The sequence below is a fragment of the Hippopotamus amphibius genome, chromosome 4 (assembly GCF_030028045.1).
Source record: "Hippopotamus amphibius kiboko isolate mHipAmp2 chromosome 4, mHipAmp2.hap2, whole genome shotgun sequence".
Classification (NCBI taxonomy): Eukaryota; Metazoa; Chordata; class Mammalia; order Artiodactyla; family Hippopotamidae; genus Hippopotamus; species Hippopotamus amphibius.
The window spans coordinates 165,855,874-165,876,754 of NC_080189.1; the positions used below are offsets into that span (position 1 = coordinate 165,855,874).

General features: G+C 38.4%; 1 protein-coding gene across 6 annotated transcripts in view; it reads right to left on the reverse strand.

Annotated features, from left to right (window-relative positions):
• CEP128 (centrosomal protein 128) overlaps positions 1 to 17,090 on the reverse strand; it is a 437,525-nt gene extending 420,435 nt beyond the window's left edge. For 5 of the 6 annotated variants that reach the window (XR_009053322.1, XM_057733202.1, XM_057733203.1 and 2 more), the window contains exons 1-2: positions 16,962 to 17,090; positions 15,036 to 15,191 (exon numbers count right to left, since the gene is read on the reverse strand). The gene's annotated coding sequence lies outside the window, so the exon portion shown is untranslated. The remainder of the gene's footprint in view (positions 1 to 15,035; positions 15,192 to 16,961) is intronic. The other variant, XM_057733204.1, reaches the window with a different exon arrangement.
• Positions 17,091 to 20,881: the final 3,791 nt, after the last annotated feature.

Genomic DNA, 20,881 nt, shown 5'->3' on the forward strand with positions numbered 1-20,881 from the left:
AGAGCCTCTTAAGATAACTGACTAAGAAGAGAAGCACAAAACAGTAAGTGCCAATTACACACCCCTCACTGACCATTAAGAATGTACTACTTTATACTACAATTAAAAAATTAGTTTTAAAAAAGTTTTGTCTATCCTAATATCAGCCGCATTAATGAAAATAAGATTTTCAGGCCTCTGAAAATCTTCTCCCCTGTGAAATCATACCCAAAGTATTAGATTCATTCCATGTTGATAAAAGCATACTGAGAGTAGTCTTTTTCTTTAAAAAAAGAAAACAAATATGCATGGCCATGCAAAACTGTTCTATCTAATAACCTAAGAAATATAAATTATCAATGAGATGCTTTCCTAGCCCATTAAGTTGTTTTCCTTTAAATAATTATGTCTATGTTAGCCAGGTTGTAGAGGAAGGAACACTCCCATCCTGTCCTAATGGATATGTGTAAGTTGATATAAATTGTCTGGATGTCAGCAGTTTGTACATTTTACCTACTAACTATACTTCCAAAATTTCCCCTAACAAAATCAACTGGAATACATACATAAATTTACATATAAGGATATTTGTTGAGAAGTTATAATATAGAGGGAAAATAAAAACAACTTATATTTCAAATTATAAGAGAATGGTTAAAATACAGTACACACATATAATGGAACAGTACACAGACACTGAAACCATGTTTCTGGAGACATTTAATAGCAATGCAAGGCATAAAAGTATGAATCCCAATTTTGCAATAAACATTACATGATGTCTGTATATGTTACTTTTTTTAAGCTCTTCATTGTAACATAATTGCTTTACACTCTTGTACCAGTTTTTGCTGTACACCAAAGTGAATCAGCTGTATGTATACATATATCCCCATATCCCCTCCCTCCCGCAACTCCTCCCCACCCTCCCTATCCCAGCCCTCTAGGTCGTCACCCATCATCGAGTTGATCTCCCTGTGTTCTGCAGCAGCTCCCCACTAGCTGTCTATTTTACATTTGGAGGTGTATATATGTCAAAGCTACTCTCTCAATGTCTGTATATGAATATCAATTTCCAGTATACAAATCTAGAGGAGCAGGAAAGGACAACGACAAAAGGGAAAGAAGAAAAAAGTATATTTACCACGTAGAGTTTACAATGGATTCCTGCTTTTTAAACATTCCTATCCTCCTGAATTTTTTAAATGATTGAATAATCAGAAAGAAAAACATATACTTAAAGAAAGAAAAACAAATATAAAGATCCCCTTCAGAGATAGCAGATTAATAACAGGTTGACAACCTGGAAAATGTGTTTAAATAAAAGCTATACATTAGGAATCCTCTTTTTCCTAGTAGCTGTTTCCTTTTCCTTCCTGGCAACTTACCTGAACATACTTCCTAGTCCCCTAGTATCTACCTTGGTAGGGGCATGTCACTAGTTCTCACCAACTGATGAGCAAAAGAATTATGATCTCAATGCCCATCTCCAATGTTTCACACTGAAGAGTACTGGCTGGCCAAAGGAACCATTTATTATGAGTTTGTGAGCTCAAAGAATGATTTTTTTTTAATTATGTATGATTCTCTCTTTGCAATTTTGTTGAAGGACAGTCATTATATTAAAAAAGGGATTCTCGACAACTAACTACTGAACAATCTTTGACAGAAAGACACTGGAACTCACCAAAAAAGACACCCCACATCCAGAGACAAAGAAGAAGCCTCAATGAGATGGTAGGAGGGGCACAATCGCGTTAAAATCAAATCCCATAAATGCTGGGTGGGTGACTCACAAACTGGAGAACAGTTATACTGCAGAAGTCCACCCACTAAAGTGAGGGTTCTGAGCCCCACATTAGGCTTCCCAACCTGGGAGTCCAGCAACGGGAGGAGGAATCCCCACAGAATCAGACTCTGAAAGCCAGCGGGATTTGATTGCAGGACCTCCACAGGACTTGTGGAAATGGAGACTCCACTCTTGGAGGGCACACAAAAAAATGTGCTCACCAGGACCCAGGGGGAAGGAGCAGTGACCCCATAGGAGACTGAACCAGAGCTACCTGCTGGTGTTGGAGGGTTGCCTGCAGAGGTGGGGGGGCAGCTGTGGCTCACCGAGAAGGCAGGGGCACTGGCAGCAGGGGTTTTGGGAAGTACTTATTGGTGTGAGCCCTCCCAGAGTCTGCCATTAGCCCCACCAAAGAGCCTGTGGGCTCCAGCACTAGGTGGCCTCAGGCCAAACAACTAACAAGGTGTGAACACAGCCCCACCCATTAGCAGACAAGCAGATTAAAGTTTTACTGAGCTCTGCCCACCAAATCAGATTAAAGCTTTACTGAGCTCCACCCACCCAGCCCTACCCACCATCAGTCCCTGCCATCAGGAAGCAGACAGGAGGCTCCTAGACAGCTCCCTCCACAAGAGGGCAGACAGCAGTATCAAGCAGTATCAGCAGTATTTTGTCTTGTGGAACTGAAAACCACAGCCACAGAAAGATACAGAAAATGAAAAAGCAGAGGACTTTGCACCAGATGAAGGGACAGGATAAAACCCCAGAAAAAACAACTAAATGAAGAGGAGATAGGCACCCTTCCAGAAAAAGAATTCAGAATAATGATGGTGAAGATGATCCAGGACTTTGAAAAAAGATTGGATGCAAAGATTGAAAAGATTACCAAAGACCTAGAATTAAGGAGCAAACAGAGATACGCAACACAATAACTGAAATGAAAAATACACTAGAAGGAATCAATAGCAGATTAACTCAGGCAGAAGGGCAAATAAGTGACCTGGAAGACAGAATGGTGATCATCACTGATGCAGAAAAGAATAAAGAAAAAAGAATGAAAAGAATGGAAGACAGCCTAAGAGACCTCTGGGACAATGTTAAACGCACCAACATTTGCATTATAGGGGTCCCAGAAGGAGATGAGAGAGAGAAAGGACCCGAGAAAATATTGGAAGAGATTATAGTTGAAAACTTCCCTAACATGGGAAAGGAAATAGCTACCCAAGTGCAGGAAGTGCAGAGAGTCCCAGGCAGGATAAATCCAAGGAGATCCCATAAGGTTAACAGCTGATTTCTCAGCAGAAACTCTGCAAGCCAGAAGGGAGTGGCATGATATATTTCAAGTGATGAAAGGGAAGAACCTACAACCAAGAATGCTCTGCTCAGCAAGGATCTCATTCAGATTCGAGGGAGAAATCAAAAGCTTTCCAGACAAGCAACAGCTAAGAGAATTCAGCACCACCAAACCAGCCTACAACAAATGCTAAAGGAACTTCTCTAAGCAGGAAACAGAAGAGAAAAAAAGGACCTTCAGAAACAACAACAAAACAATTAAGATAATGGTAATAGGAACATACATATCGACAATTACCTTAAATGTAAATGGACTAAATGCACCAACCAGAAGACACAGACTGGCTGAATGGATACAAAAACAAGACCCATATATATGCTGTCTCCAAGAGACCCACTTCAGACCTAGGGACACATACAGACTGACAGTGAGGGGATGGAAGAAGATATTCCATGCAAATGAAAATCAAAAGAAAGCTGGAGTAGCAATACTCATATCAGATAAAATAGACTTTAAAATAAAAAATGTTACTGGACACCAAGTGGGGAAAGTGGGGAGGGTTGCGGGGGGGAATGAATTGGGAGAGTGGGACACCAAATTGTACACTCTAAATATATGCTGTTTATTGTCTGTTAACTGTATCTCAATAAAAGTTCTTAAAAAAAAAAGGATTCTCTTAAACATCCTATATACTGGAATGAACTTAAAAATTGAAGGACTATGCGAAAATATATTAATGTGTATGGGCACAGCTTATACAATCAAATTCTGCTTTGGAAAACAAATTTAAAGTGGTTCATGAATGATATTTAATCACTATTACAATTTGAATTCCAAAGAAGAATTATTAAGACTAGTAGAAAGACATCTAATAACTGAATCACCGCTGTATAACTGAAACTAACATAATATTGTAAATCAACTATATTTTAATTTTTAAAAAGTAAATAAATAAAAAGAAAAAAAGAAAAACATCTAGTATGTTCAAGAAAAATCTTCATCATTATTTTCAAAGAGTTAAAAGGAAAAAGTTCATTTGGATTATAATTTCCTTCTCATTATCATAAGAAATTTTAGCATGATGTTTGTTGACAAAAGAATTGCTAAATTTGAGAAATGATTAAAGAACTCTTAAAGAACAATTTAAAGAAACTCAATCATCTAAATCCTGATTAAATGTGAGAAGGGCATTTCCTTTAACTGGAGAAAAAGCAGTAAATACTCTCTGCAGCTTACTACCACCTACTGGTACAACAAAATTTATCTCCGATGAGAAAGCAGTACTATTTATTTATGCTGTCTGCTTTTCAGATGCTGAGCTTCTTCCAAGATTCTAGAGAGGACTAAGATGAGTGACCTTGGGCGAAAGTCTCTAGTGTCTTAGAGAAAGCTATGGGTCTGAAAACAGATGGTACAATTCTTAGAATAGTTTATTTAGCTGTTCCCAACACATCAGTATTTAAAGGTATAAATATTGTTGCTTCTGCCTTAATGAACCTTATAAAGAAGACATACGGCCACCAGAGCAAGTAATGAAGCTCTCATCAGTTCACTCCCATTGAGCATCTATCCATCAAAAAAAAATGCCCATTTGCAAACCTGAACACTGCAAGAGAGTAAAACTGCATTCATCCCTGTAATTTCAACTCTGTAATAAGAGGACTGGCAGTGAGTCTTTTACAAACTCAAGTCCACCTCTTTTGTTATTTGACCTAAAGAGACATCAGATTGTCTTCATTATAATGATGCACTTTGTATGTATGAGAGCTGTAATTTATTGATTCTCAAGCCTCGTTTCCTCAGAGCCAGTTTAAAACAATTAGGATTTGCAAGCTGTTCCATAAAAGATAAGCACCCAGCATCAGGGGTGATACTTCACAAAGGCTGACGAGTGCACGTTAAGTAGGTGATTGCTTCTGTGGCCTCCAAGTGCCTCAGCTGTCCCTGTCCAAGGCAGCTGTCCTCAAAGGACATATTCAAGGTAATGATGTTGATATTTAAAAGGGGTCAGGGGAACTAGGGAGTGTATTTTAAGCTTAATCACTAACCAAGTTCAAAAATTTTAATACATTTCTCAGTTTCAATAGCTACAGGATGTGTGACTGCTTCATCCTTCAAGAGGAAAATGTAACAAACCAGCAGAGGTTACCATGTACAATTATTATCTGTACCTATCCTCCTCTGTAACTTCATCTCCTCAAACCCTTTTGGTAAATTCATAAAAGATAAAAGTTGGATTAGAAGAATCAATATCATCAAAACAACTATACTGTACAAGGCAATCCACAGATTCAATGCAATCTCTATCAAATGACCAATGGCATTTCTCACAGAACCAGAACAAAAAAATTTTTAATTTATATGGGGACACAAAAGACCCCAAATAGCTAAAGCAATCCTGAGAAAGAAAATGGAGCTGGAGGAATCAGACTCCCTGACTTCAGACTATACTACAAAGCTATAGTCATCAAAATAGTATGGTACTGGCACAAAAACAGCAATATAGATCAATGGACTAGGATAGAAAGCCCAGAAATAAACTCACACACTTATGGTCAATTAATCTACAACAAAGAAGGCAAGACTATATAATGTAGAAAAGACCATCTCTTCAATAAGTGGCGCTGGGAAAACTGCACAGCTACATGTAAAAGGATGAAATTAGAACACTCTCTAACACCATACACAAAAATAAACTCAAAATGGATCAAAAACCTAAATGTAAGGCCAGACACTAAAAAAACTCTTAGAGGAAAACAGGCAGAACACTCTTTAACATAAATCACAGCAATATCTTTTTTGATCCTCCTAGAATAATGAAAGTAAAAACAAAAATAAACAAATGTGCCCTAATCAAAATTAAATGCTTCTGCACAGCAAAGGAAACCATAAACAAAATAAAAAGACAACCCACAGAAGGGGAGAAAATATTTGCAAATGAAGCAACTGACAAGGGATTAATCTCCAAAATATACAAACAGCTCATGCAGCATTATGTCAAAAAAACAAACAACCCAATCAAAAAATGGGCAGAAGACCCAAAAAGACATTTCTCCAAAGAAGAGAAACAGATGGTCAAAAACATATGAAAAGATGCTCAGCATCACTAATTATTAGAGATATGCAATCAAAACTACAATGAGGTATCACCTAATACCAGTCAGAATGGCCATCATCAAAAAGTCTACAAACAATAAATGCTGGAGAAAAGGGAACTCTCCTGCACTGCTGAAATGTAAATTGGTACAACCACTATGGAGAAAAGTATGGAGGTTCCTTAAAAAACTAAAAATAGAACTACCCTATGACCCAGCAATCTCACTCTTGGGCATATATCTGGAGAAAACCATAATCCAAAAGGATACATGCATCCAATGTTCACTGCAGCACTATATACAACAGCCAGGACATGGAAGCAACCTAAACATCCTTCGTCAGAGGAATGGATAAAGACAATGTGGTACATATATACAATGGAATATTACTCAGCCATAAAAAAGAAAGAAATAATGCCATTAGCAGTAATGTGGAGGGAACTAGAGATCATCACACTGAGTGAAGTAACTCAGACAAAGACAAATATATGATATCACTCATATGTGGGATCTAATTTTTTAAAAAAGATATAAACAAAATTATTCTCAAAACAGAAACAGACTTACAGATATTGAAAGCAAACTTATGGTTACCAAAGGGGAAACGTGCAGGGGAGGGATAAATCAGGAGTTTTGGATGAACACACACATATTACTATATATAAAATAGATAACCAACACGGACCTACTGTTTAGCACAGGGAACTCAATATTCTGTGATAACCTATATGAGAAAAGAATCTAAAAAAGGGTGAATATATGTATAACCTAATCACTCTGCTGCACACCTGAAACTAACACAACATTGTAAATCAACTATACTCCAATAAAATTAAAATTTTTAAAAAAATATTTAAAAACTAGAGTAACTGCATTTGGGAGAGTTTTTTAGAGAAAGGTGGCTAGGACAGGGCTCTCTTAATCTGAGAACTTAATGATGAGAAGGAACCAGTCACATGGAGATCTGGGGGGAACAAAATTCTAGATGAGTGGAAGAGCAAATGCACAGCATGTTAAGTAGGAAGGAGTTTGGCAGGTTTGAGAAACAGCAAAAGGCAGGAACACAATGAACAAGGAGAAAGGTGGCACAGGATGAAGTCTGAGAAGCAGGCTGGGGACAGCCTGTGGAGAGCTGCAAGGCTAAGAGAAGTGTGGATTTTGCTTCAGTGTAAGTTCCATGAGGGGAGGCACTTACTCTGCCTATTCACTGTTGGCACCACAAGGCCCAGAACTCGAACATACCTGGCACTGAGCAGAGATCCGCTGGACTGGGAGTGAATCAAGAACACCAAACCTCCAGTCATCACCCTCCCACAACCCAAGACAAGCTCCACATGGCGGGGACATTTTTCCAAGTTGACAGAGTGGTTGAGATCTCACATCAAATCTTTAGCTTAAGACTGCCTGAGCTACTCAACTGCATCTATTACCACCTAAATGAAGATGCATAAGAGGGAGCTAATTTTAATGTCTTGCCCTGCTCCTGAATAACTAAATATTTCACTGTGATATTACAATTTGAATTTATTATCTTTTGCTGGGGAACAAAATTAAACATAATGAGGGCTGTCTCCTCACAAAAAAAAAAAAAAAAAAAAAATCAAAGTCAACTGTCCAGTCCAGCAGCCAGTTCTCAGCTAAGTCGGGAGATAATATAAGACACAGGAAACAGAATCAGAGACACACAGATGCATGCATTCATCACTTACGGAATCGTCACTGCAATAGAAATGAAAGATAAAAGTAAATAAGTCACAGTCCGTGATAAGAGAGAAAGACTTGTAAAAGTTCTATATATGGTAAGCTAAGTAATTTGACAAAATGCCAGGGGATTCAGGTCAGGATCCTTCCACCCATCTGGAAGGATGAGAAGAAGTTTGACAGATGGATGAGACAAAGCAACAAGATTCAGTTAAAAAAACAACTGTCTCAGAGGAACTAGAGAAGAGACAGAGCTCTCCCATCCTTCCACCAGGGCATGGATTTAAAACTCTCCAGATATTCCTAAATGTTCCCTGAGACAGGGACAGGTGGGTGAGTAAAATCATTCCCAGTTGAGAACTTCTGACTTAAAGAATTAACATTAAATACATACATCCATACATATATATATACACACACACACACACTCCAGATATACAAGATTTGATTTTTTTATGTATGTTCCACTTATTCCTGTTGCTGCCATTCATTTCCTCTCTTCCTCTCGCCCCCTTCTCCCCTCCCACCCTTCCCTCCTCTCTCTCTCTCATATAGACACACCTCTATTCATGGAAAACGCCAGGCAGACTCAGCACCCAGGCTCCACTTTGCTCCCCTTGCTGGAGTAAGAGGGCAGTCACATGGACCTGCGCCCATCAAGCAGGGGGCAGGGGCACTTCTGGAAAAGGCTATGTGGCATACAAAATGACTGTTTGCTCAGACATGGAGATAAAACTAGTAGCTGCTTGATTATATGCACACCAGTTGTCAAAAATCAGTGCAGTTTTAAAAGAAAATAAAGTTACTTAATAACACTTTCCCTGTCTCACCAGCTGAATGACACAGATATTTTAGATTTATACACCTACACACATTTCTAAAATAAATGAGGCAGTTTACAAAATTAAATTAAAAGTAAAACGTGTCAAGATAAAAAAACAATAAACAAAAAATCCAAGAGGGAAAAAAGAAAATAGAAATGGATGCTAAAAAACAGAAGATGGATGTCTTACTTGTAGTTAAGCCCTAGAACTGCATACTATTTGTTGACAGATAAAAAAATAAATATAAACTACACTATTCCCAAGATAGCAGACAATAATGAAGCTTTCTGGGGGTGAGACAACCCCTAATAATTGTCCAAACTGCCCCAAATTGGGCAAGAGATCAGGCTGAGCAAAGACAGAGCTAGAATCCCCGAGTTTCTAACATTTTGTTTAAATCAGAGGATAAAAAGTAGAGAACTACAGACCAAATCCAGCCAATATGTATTTTAAAGTAGCACTCATTGTGTTATATTAAAACTTCAATTTGAAAACAAAGAGACTTCACATAAAAAATCTAATTTCCAGTCTCTCTTGAAAAATCCAAAGACCTGGCAGCACTGGGATGAGTTTTCCCATGGCAACACAGATGTAAATAGTGGCTGCCCTAGAGTCAGTCTTGCACCTTCCTGTTTGCCCTTTGCAATCCCCACCAGGCCTGCTTCAGCAGTGTGTTATCAGATTAGCAGTTGATTTTGCAACCCTATTTTATTTTCCTTTTTTGTTTTGTTTTTTTTAATATTTACTTATTTATTTGGCCGGGCTGGGTCTTAGTTGCAGTATGTGGCATCTTTGTTGTCACGTGCGGGATCTTTAGTAGTGGTATGTGGTATCTAGTTCCCTGACCAGGGATCAAACCCCAGCCCCCTGCATTGGGAGCACGGAATCTAGCCACTGGACCACCAGGGAAGTCCCTGCAACCCTATTTTGATTAAAGAACCAAGACAAAAGAAGTTTATCAATCTCATTCCCCAGTTAAAAATAAGCAATTCAACTGTGAAGAATTAATCAAGGTTAAATGCTCAAGAGATAATGCTTTCCTCTATAGACCAGAAGGGAAATTGGGTAATACAGCTTTGATATTAGCCATGCCTATAGACTATAAAACTGGAACAAGATACAAGTCCTTGAGCAAAAGGACTTGATTTTCAGCAAACTACTTAGAATGTTTTCCCCCTGTGGTATATAGAAGAAATTAAATGCAGAACAAAGTATTGTACCCTCCATAATTTGGCTCCAATTCTTCACCCCTCCCAAGATGCACTGCCCTCTTACTATAGGTGGAGTTACCTGCCCAGGCCCCTGCCTCTGGGCTCAGCTATTTGACCTACTTTGGCCAATAGGATTTTAGCAGACATGGCACAACAACATGCTTGAAATGGAATTACACATTGGAACTTGCTCCCCCACAACTCTTCCATCACCATGAGGACATGCCCAGGCTACCCCATTGGAAGGTGTGGGATACATGGTTGCCCCAGTGGGTTCCAGCTTACATCAGCAGACTAGCCAGCTGAGCCCAGACAAACAAGTCTAGCCAGGTAAGCAGACTTTGAAAGTTTACTGTTGTATGTCTGCAAGGTTTTATTTATTACACAGCAAAGGCTAACTGATATATACAGTTTACTAGTAAGTCATTTGATTTGGTTCAGAAGATGGTTAATTTACTGAGGTTTCCTCTCAAGCCTGCTCTTCTTGAGAAAACAGGTTGGTTTCAGACTGTCTTTTGAGGGTAGAAGCAAAAAAGGACAGATTCATATTACGATGCAGAAAATAAGCATTAACAATTGATATAACAAGTGACAGGCCACCAATTTTTGAGAAAGTAATCATAAATATCAGTTGGGGCTATTTATTGGTTTCCTATAACATTAAGTTTTTCATAAGAAGCATGATATTTCTTAGGTGTATCATAAAGCTTATTAGTTTTCTTCCTCCTAGTTTTTTTTTTTGGGGGGGGGTACACCAGGTTCAATCATCTGTTTTTATACACATATCCCCGTATTCCCTCCCTTCCTTGACTCCCCCCTCCTCGAGTTCCTCCTAGTTTTTAAAGTAGAAACAGAAACTCCTCTTGACTTTCCTAGTGAACAAAACACTAAAAACTTTTAGAAAGGGAAATATTTCTTATGGCTATTTATTCCTTAAATTTGCATACTGCTTTACAGCTTACAAAGAATTTTCATTAGCATTTTCTCTTTTGAACTCTATTTGAATCCTGTAATGTTGGTATAATTACAAGGCTTTACTTTTGTTTCTAAAGGGAAACAAAGTTTTGAGTAAAATACTTACCCATGATTGCTTTGATAAAAAGTTACAATAACAGAACTAGAACCTATAGCTTGTGTCTCTATGCCTTTTCACTGCATTCTTAGATGCAAAAGAACTGTGTAAATTCCAAATACATTGCCCAGTCACTGAAATGTTTGGGTTTTTTGGGGTTTTTTTGTCTTTCCTACAGTATTTCTTACGATCAATTTCCCCCACCATACACACACAACCAGTGCATTTAAGGCCAGACTATTCCATACGTAGCCATTTACTCAAAAATAAAGGTTTATATAATGAATACAGCATAAGATAATCGAGTATGAATTATGTAAATCTATCAGTCTGACTTTCTACAGCTATTTTAAGATGACTTTTAAATAATCCTGTCTCTTGTTAGGAATATTTACAATCTCTTTCAGGCAGAAAAGCACCTTTTTTTTTTTTTTCCCAGAAACCATATCCTAAACCCTTAAACTTTATAAAAAAAAAAAAAAAAAAAGAGTATTCTTTTTCCCCCACTCTTTTCTCAATCCCCATATTTCTTTCTTCCTCCACTTTTACTTTACATCTTCAGATCTCCCTTTAACTCTTCTATAATAATGAGCTAGAATACACTTTTATTGCACTTAGAAATATGCTTACGCAGCTTCCAATGGCAGAGCCAAGAGTCGTGAGCCTTTCTTCAAAGCCCAGATTCCTAACCATGTATCCCTTCTCATTACCATGGGCACCATTCACAATTCAGGACTTTTCTTAACTCGTTACTAGTCACTATAATGGTTTCTCTAACTCTGAGTCTTTTTCTATCCATCACAACCTTCACTGACACTCCACTGCCCACATGATTGAGTCTAGGTTCTCGAAGCAGGAATTCAAGACCCTCATCAAGCCACCCTTCTCATAATGAAAGAACCATAGAAAATATAAGGCTTACATTTAGCTATTACACCAGCTATTCTCCTACCACTTCCATCCCTCACTAATATCATTAGTTCTGACTGAAATGGCATCTGATGTCGACCACTGCCACCTATTTAAATTCCATGCATCTTTCCAGCTATAGGTCAAAGAATACAATCTCAGTGAAGCCTTCCATCTCCAAGCAGAAGTGATCTTTCCTTCCTCTGCATTCTTATAGCTCCATATTTATAGCAAGACAATAATTAAACATGTCCATGATATGTAATTATTCCTGCCACAGAATTTTTTTTTGATTTCCCAAATATGCTGTGCTCATCTCACCATCATACTTATGCTGGATTCACCACCTAGAACATTCTTCTCACTCCTTTTCCTTTAGCTAACTCTTACTTGTCCTTCAAGTCTCAGTTCACAGCAAACTTCTCCTAGAAAGCCTTCCTTCAGTGCCCCCACCTTAACACCGGGCCAAGTGCCCACCTTGAACACCAGTTCCTCACAGCCCAGAGTTAGCTAACTGGCTGTTTACTTGTCTGTCTCCTTACTAAACTCTAAATCTCATCATAGACTCCATTGACTTTGTTCATGGTTGTATTTCAACACCTAGCACAGTGCTTAGCATGTAGCTAGAATGTTTTTTAATGAATTTACAATTAAATTTTCCTTATTACACTATCTGATTAATCCAGACACAAATTTCAAAGTACAGGACTTTGCAATTGGTGATTCTAATTAAATAATTGTTGGATGAAATAATTCTTGTGGTAAATACCCTAAATTAATTATCTTAAGTCCTCAGACAATATGGATTGAACTGCAAAATAGTATAAATATGAATTCTTGATAATATGTCTTACAGAGTAAACAAGGATAATCACTTCAATTTCACATGAATGTGTTAAAACATAACTGAATCAAACCTAGAAGGTTTGCTTGAATTACTGCAAATCATTTTCTCATTGCTGTTTGCAGCTACCTATATTCCTCAATTATTATTTATCTGTACTACAAAGCTCTATACACTCCAAATTATCTAGGCTCTTTACTATCTGTGTCCATTCTCAGTACTGTTTTAATGTACCAATTGCTGCTCATAAGCTAACCCATTTTTGCCATTTTAAAGCCTTCACTCTCCCACCATCAAGGTTTCTCCTTCTTCCTACAATCTATAAAATTATCTCTTCTTTTTTATAGTCATAATCATAGTGCATTTCTTCCACGAAGTCTCTCTTCATTAACAGCCTAGTTCAGGCTTAGCTTTAATTCACCTGTTCATTCATCTATGCATTCATTCCTTCATAAGCAACTGTTTCATGGCAAACACTGTGCATAAAGTAGATTCTAAATGTTCATCAGCTAAACGGATTCATATAACCACAAATACTCCCATCCCCCAAACCATCCAAGTACCAGTATTGTTCAGACATACATCAAGGGTTGTATGAATTTCAGGGAAGTGTTAATATCTGAGAAGGGCCCGATGAGCCTCTTAGGATCATTCATAATTATTAAGAAGACACGAGAAACAAAGTTAGAAAACTAAAGTAAGAACTAAGAAAAATATTTGCATTATATGAAAACCAAAGAATTCATCATATCTTTTAAAAAAAATAGAAAAAAGAACTTTCCAGTAATAAAAGGTATACAAGATCAACAGGCGAGTCAAAGAATACAAATGGCCCTAAAAAAACATGTAATGTACTCTATTTCACTAATTAAAGAATTGCAAATTAAAATAATGATATTCTTTTTTATCTGTTTTGTACCTATGGAAAAAAGCTCTCACCACCAGAGTTGACAAGGGGCACCTTGCTGTAAGAATATTAACTAGAACAGCTTTTCTAGAGAACAATCTGGCAAGTAAAAAAAGTAATATGCACATGTTTTGACCCAGAGATTCTACTTCTATGACTATTATCCTAGGAAAACAAAAGATGTATGTAAACATCTTGTGTGTAGATGTAGGTAAAAGAGCTTCGTTGCAGAATTATTTACAGCAATAAAAAAAAAAACACAAATCCACTGATAAGGGATGATACATTAAAAGTATCTAGTCATTGGGATACTATGTAGCAGAGGTAAAATTGTATATGCTGACATAATAATACATTATTACAAAAAAGAAAAATACTATAGAATAGTATGAATGTATCAAAATATTTCATATTGGAATCAACCCAGTGACATAATTACATGGATTACAGTGAACCTACTCTGGCTTATTTTTATATTATTCCCAAATGTGTCAAGACTGCAGTTGAAAATTTCCGGACTAAATTATTCAATCAGGCCCCTCCAGCTCTAATATTCTTTAATTCTAAAAAGCTTTTACACATATATCTTAGACAAAGTATTACTACAAGGCCCCAATGGGTCTTCTCTACATGTTTAAGTGCCTTTTATCTAAATGCCACGTGAAAATGCTTAAGTATCCAGAATTTTAAATCTATGATGCAAAACCTGAGTTAACACTATCCCCTTGATTATCAGTGATAATTCACATTGCATACGTACATTTATAGGAATCACAGATACAACTACCTCTTACCTCAACAATAACGTAAAGGCCATTATATTTTGAAAAAAAACTAAGAACGATAATAGAACCCTTTGAACATTTAAAGAGATGAGTAATAATAAAGTTTGCTTATATGATACCCAAACTAAAAATACTAACCATAAATCAAACCCTATTAGAGGGCAGTCAGAGACCACAATATGGCCTCTTTGTAGTGGGCAGGACTGGGATTTGGAGTCAGAAGACCTGGGGCTGAAGACCACTCTTTTGACTCCAGAATCCAAGCAAAGCAAATCAAATAATCTATCGGAGGCTCAATTGCCTCATTTGTGAAATGAACAGAAGTATAATAAATGTATTACATATATAATATGTAAAAGGTGCCTAATACAGTGCCTGAGACAAAATAGGTTCTCAAATCCTTGTCTAATAGAAACAGGTGCATCTTTATTACTTTTATTAAGGTATCCAGTTTGTTCCCCTGAATTTCTGTAATACTGCAGGTACAACAATCCTATTTAGTTTTGATACTGCATATTAGATAGGGGTTTCTTGCTCATTAAAGCCTATTTGTTGACATATTCTTTTCCACTATAAATATGCCAAAATGTGTTATCTCAGAAACTCAGGGAGGAAGCATACTTACAAAGCACACCCCCAAAACTCCGTGTTGCTGTCCTCTGAGCTCAGTGCTCTTCTTAGGCACGTATGTCTGCCTCCTATCATTTCTTCATGAGGTTCAGGGCAAAAGGCCTAGTCAAGTGGATGATCTTTGGTTGCCCCTACACTTTCCCCAAACCACCTACAGATAAATGAAACAAGGAGTAAAACACACCTACAACCTTAATTTTTTTTAAACAATTAAAGATAAAAATAAGCTCACCCTATGTACAGTTTGTGTGCATAGCAGAGAATATATCACATCAAATCAGAGAACAGAGAAAATGCTCCTTGGATCATGCAAAAGCCCCACTAAAGCCACACGAATTCTGCACATCCAAGTACACAGCCAGCATACTCCTCGCTGGTGACTTCCACCCATACCTGGTCATCCCTTGGGCTGGCTAGATCAGTCACAATGTGAACCGTAGCCCAAGTCTAGCCGAAGGTACAATTCCTAAGCATGTCTATCAGTGGGTAAACTAACTAAGGCAAGTAATGAAATTAACATGTTACTTCTGAATTTAATGACCCAACTGTATTTTAAAACCAGTAAATGAACTCCATGCTAGCACTCCTAAAGGAAATATTTTATAAACTGCCCAGCTCTTCCTACATCTAGTATTACAATTGAATAAGTAAAATGCCTTTGGTTTTAAGAGCTGTGGACAGAAACATTCTCAACTCTTTGTGACTCCTTTCAAAGCCGTCTGTAAGAATCCACAGAAAATTATCCACAGAACTGGTAGTTGTCCACATAATAAGTAGATCTGGGAATACATCTTAAAATAAACAATCAAGAGCATTCAAAGTAACCCAGAGGCCACGCAATGGCAGAGGACACAGGTAGGATGCATACTTAACTCTTTCAACAAAGCAGCAACCTTCATTCTATGAGTCATAGACACACTCAACTTTCTCTGTGCCAACATGAAACTACCAAAATTTTCCTCTTCTATCTATGCTGTCCAATACAGTAGTCTCTAGCCACATGTGGCTAATGTGCTAAAAATGTAAACTAGATGCAATATTTACTATCATAAGTTTTTGGGGATGCAAAATATCTCAAGTTTCATAATGACTACATGTTGAAACGAAAATATTTTGGATCTACTGAGCCAAACAAATATTTTAAAGTAATTTCACCAGCTCCTTTTTACTTGCTTAGTACTAGAAAATTTGAACTTGTGGGTGTGGCTCACGCTATGTTCCCATTAGCAAGGCTCTGTATAATTAATAAAAATAAATAACAAATCCTGAGCACTTCCAATGGGCCAGGCCCTGTGTTAGATACTTTATATAACACTTAGCACAAGGCTACAAAACGGTTTTACAAGATGTTCGCGGAAGTGACCGAGCTCCATTAAACTGATAAAGGAGCGGCTGGAATTCAATGTCAGGTGTTCCTACGAAATAACTCAAATAAGAGGCTGTTAACAGCTGACACTGGGGCAACTTCTATGTTGGCATAGGAAAGACAAGTCACTGATAGAGCGTTCCCGAGGGTAGCAAATTTTTGTGACTCTAAAACAGGTACGAAGCGTTCGATTACATCTCAGGCCAGACAAGTACACGCCAGAATGAGGCCAACCTCCCTGACAGCTCAAGCTTCACAGCTGCTAGTGGCAGGACAAGCTGCTCTCAAAAAAAGGACAACTAGGTTCAAATTCCCTTCATAACTTGACCAGAACCTGACTGTGAACACCCATGCCGAGGGAAGGGGGCGTCAGGGTGTCAGGCACGCAGTCTGCCCCAGCTTTAGCACATACACCACCCATCCATGGCCCTACCCCAGATTTCCGCGCAGCTTTGGCGTCCCCACCCCTGGGACGAGGGGAAGCGGGACCTAAAACGTCTACGATAGGATAGGGAAGTGCTAAAGAAAAAGCGAGGGGGCAGTTGGGGCAAGTACCTGCGACAGAAGAGGACCCCAGGTCCTTAATGCCGGATCATTGCCGAGGCCCCACCCGGCTCCCACGGCCACCAGCGACCCAGAAGGTGTAACTGACCAGACGCAGCGACGCAACCGACTCAGCTCTCCCCAGACTCGCAGCTATGGCAACTTGAACTAGCCGCCCAGCCGCGGCAAGTGTACAGGGCCCCGCTGCTACCGCTTGGCCCTCTGGGAGTTGTAGTCCACCTCATGCTTAAAGGAAGGAGTTACTAGGGGAGAGCGACCACTAGAGAAACTTCATTTCCCAGGATGCCACACGACTGGCCTTGGGGTGACTTTCCCGGAAGAAGCCGGATTAGCTGGCTCCTGAGTCCTTCGGCCGCGCCCTCTTGCCCTGTTCTTCTTTTTTAAAGGGCCAGTAGTTCCTATAAGAGACAAACACCAGATAATGAAGTAAGAAAACTGCTTTAGCCCTGACACTAGCATAATCAGAAGAGTCCAAAATATTTACTTTATAAAAAATAATTTAAAAATCAAAGTAGTTGCAATACTAACAAAAACTACGTTTCTTTTACTCCTTGGGAAACAGGAAAACGTAATTTCCAGCAGTGAAATGGAAAAATCCCCTTAATACTAGGGCCCAATGTCTTTTTCTGAAGGCTGACAAATTCTTAGAACTGGAAGGGAACAGAGAAGATTATCTAATCAAACGCTTTAGGCCTGGAGAGAGTAAGTGACTCACCTAAAACCATATAGTTCATTAATGGCAGACCCCAAGCATATGAGGCTGTCACTTCATGGCTGCTGCTACCTTCAGTGTAGCGTGTTGTCTCCGCAGTCATTCTAGAACATGAGAGACACATTCCACTCAGAGAAGTCGGTTTCAGTCGTGAAAAGGTAGTGATAGAAACTCAACAAATAATTGAACTTTGGAAAAGCCATGAAGAAGTGAAACTCAAATTAGTCCGCTGGGGCTTTGTTCCCTTCTGCTTAATGGAAAAGACCATTGGTTCTTTTCTCCTCAAGGCTAAAATCAAACTTTATCTGTGAAAGCTTTCCTGGCTACTTCAAGAAGATCTAGATCACATTTTTAAACTACACAGTTTCCTTATTCTAATAATTCTGTACCATAATTCCATTTCCCTCCACTAGACTCGAAGCCCTTCAAACACAGGGTCCTAACCTTTTAAAAATGTTACCTCTCTTCTCAGCCTTTCCTCACTTCACACTCTCCCTTCATCTCTCTCTCTTTCTCTCCCTGTCGCTCTCTCTCTCTCTCTCTCCCCCTATCCCCCCCACCCCTGCACAAGCACACAAGCACACAAAATCATAATATATGTTAGAATCATTCATATATTTTCTCTGGTCCACACTGAGAGGTAAAGTTTCTTTTATATTCAGTTTGGACACAAAATAATTCTTCTGAAGATCTACCTATATATTTGCATCTCTATCTTCAAGCTGTTTGCTCAAAGTTGTATTTAAGAATGTGCTCCACCTGATACTGAAATTAAGATAATTCAGGACAGCCTTAAACTTGCCCCACATGCATGTGGAAGCATAATAATAACTCCATTTATTTGTTAACATTTTAATTTTTCAAAACAAATGTATTCATTCATTTAATTCAACAAATGTATTCTGAATCTTTCTATGATCCAAACATTGTATTAGGCACTGAAGATGCAGTAAAAATGAGGAGATAAACAACATAGTCTCTGCCCTCATGTTGCTCAGAGTCAAGTGAGGGAAATAGATTATTAAACAAATAATTACAAACCCAGGTGAGAGTACCGCATAGGTTTCTATGGATAGACATAAAAGAGAAACTTCTTGATGAAGTGATATGTGATCAATTGCGGGAAGAATGACTACCAAAAAAGCTATGTTATCTTGGGATGCATTAATAAAAATTGTTTCTTCCACAACCTCTCTTCCCTGGTTCAACCATATTTAGAAAATTGGATTAAATTCTGGGGACCCATTTTTAAAGTGATATTGACAAACTAAAGCAAATTCAGAGGATACAACTGGGACATATAGATAAAGAACCAGATTTGTGTTCATTATGACAAAGAAATTTTAAAATACAGTGTTAAATTTATAGCAGCTTTCTGTCATATGGTGTGCTCTCAATACACTGATATAATATCCAGAAAAAAATATAGTGAAGTCAGATCATAGACTCTTTCTCCTTCTTAACAAAAGACATGAAATAAAGCCAATAAAAAAAAGATTTTACACAAAATGTACCTTGTAACTCCCAAATAACCCTTATTGCTTTTAACTGATATGGCACACACATGTTATCCAACCCCAAAACCACAGTCAATCTGAATTACCTGAATTTAGAGTTGGAAACACCCACAAGGATTATTACTTGCAGTACATAGTCATCTTTCATAAACAATGTTTAAAAGATGTACAGAGAGGTTACATGATGTATTCGGTTTGCTATGACTGCCATAATAAAATACCACAGAATGGGTGGCTTAAACAACAGATATTGATTTCTCACAATTCTGGAATTGCAAATCCAAGATCAAGGCATCAGCAGGTTTGGGTCCTCCCGAGACCTTTTTCTTTGGCCTGAGATGGTTTTCTTCTCTGTGTGTACTCACCTGGTCTTTTCCCTATGCAGGCAGTTACCTGGAATCTCTGTTCTTATAAAGACACCAGTCACCTCGGATTAGGGCCCCACCCTTATGACTTCATTAAATCTTATGTGCCTCCTTAAAGGCCTTATCTTCAAATATTATGACATTGAGGGTTAGAGCTTCAACATGTGGGACGGGGGAGGGAGAGAAGCACCACAACCCTGTGCATAACACAGGGTTTCCCGAAAATTCTACCTATTCAGGACTAGTGTCATCAGTGATCCTCCCACCACCCAATACCTTGATAAAATTAGATGTGGTGGATATTTTTTACATACTTCACCCACATTTCCCCTTTACTGGGAATGCTCCTATCCACAGCACTAGGCCCCTGAAGCTGTGTTTATATTATACAAAGCCCCTACCTCTCTGACCATGGAAGGTTGGACAAGGGACAGGTACTTGAAATAACTTGGGCTCTTTATGCTTTTTATCTTTTAAAACTGACTCAAGCATTTAATTCATTGCCTGAATAGTCTTGATGTACAGGTACAAGCTGAGGTTGTCATAGGGAGGTGACCATCTTCAACTGTGTTCAAGGAGAAACAAAAATTTTTCTCTAATCCACAGAGAAAAAGAGAGAAATGAGTACAGTAGCAGGAGTAACCTCTGCAGCCCCAGAGGAAGTAAGCCTAAGAGAAGAGACCCTTGCTTCCTGACAACTTCCAAGTTCCTGGGTCCAATCCCACTTGTATTATTAAAAGTGTTATTCCCACTTGTACATCCTGTACTTGTGGTAGTACTTGCCAGTTCCAGAGGCAGCTGGAAGTGGTTAAATGCACAGATTCCGGAGCCAGACCACTCGAGTTCAAATCTTAGCTATTATACTTATCAACTGTGTGACCTCAAGCACATACATAATCACTCTATGCTTTCAGTTCTTCCTCTGCAAAATGTGAATGCTAAGAATAGCACCTAATGTGTAGTTGTTTTGAGGATAAAATTAATCAATGTGTGTGAAGGACTTAGCCCAGTGCCTAGCCCATAGTAAGCAGTCAATACAGGTTAGCTGATACGCACTATGATATCCTAAAATGTTAGTTCCATGAACACTGGGACCTTGTTTATTGCTTTGTTTTAGTGTTTAGAACAAAGAATAGACCATGTTGCCTTGTGATGATTTCCCTTTTGAGGCTTAAGATAAGTTCCATTGACTGAAATTCAAAGAGCCTTGACTCAGATTACAGTGAAGCCTAACTGTCCAGCCTGTGAGATATGAGGTATTAATGTCACATCTAGTTTTTTTGAGCAATTTCATCAAAAACACTTTTGAACCACACC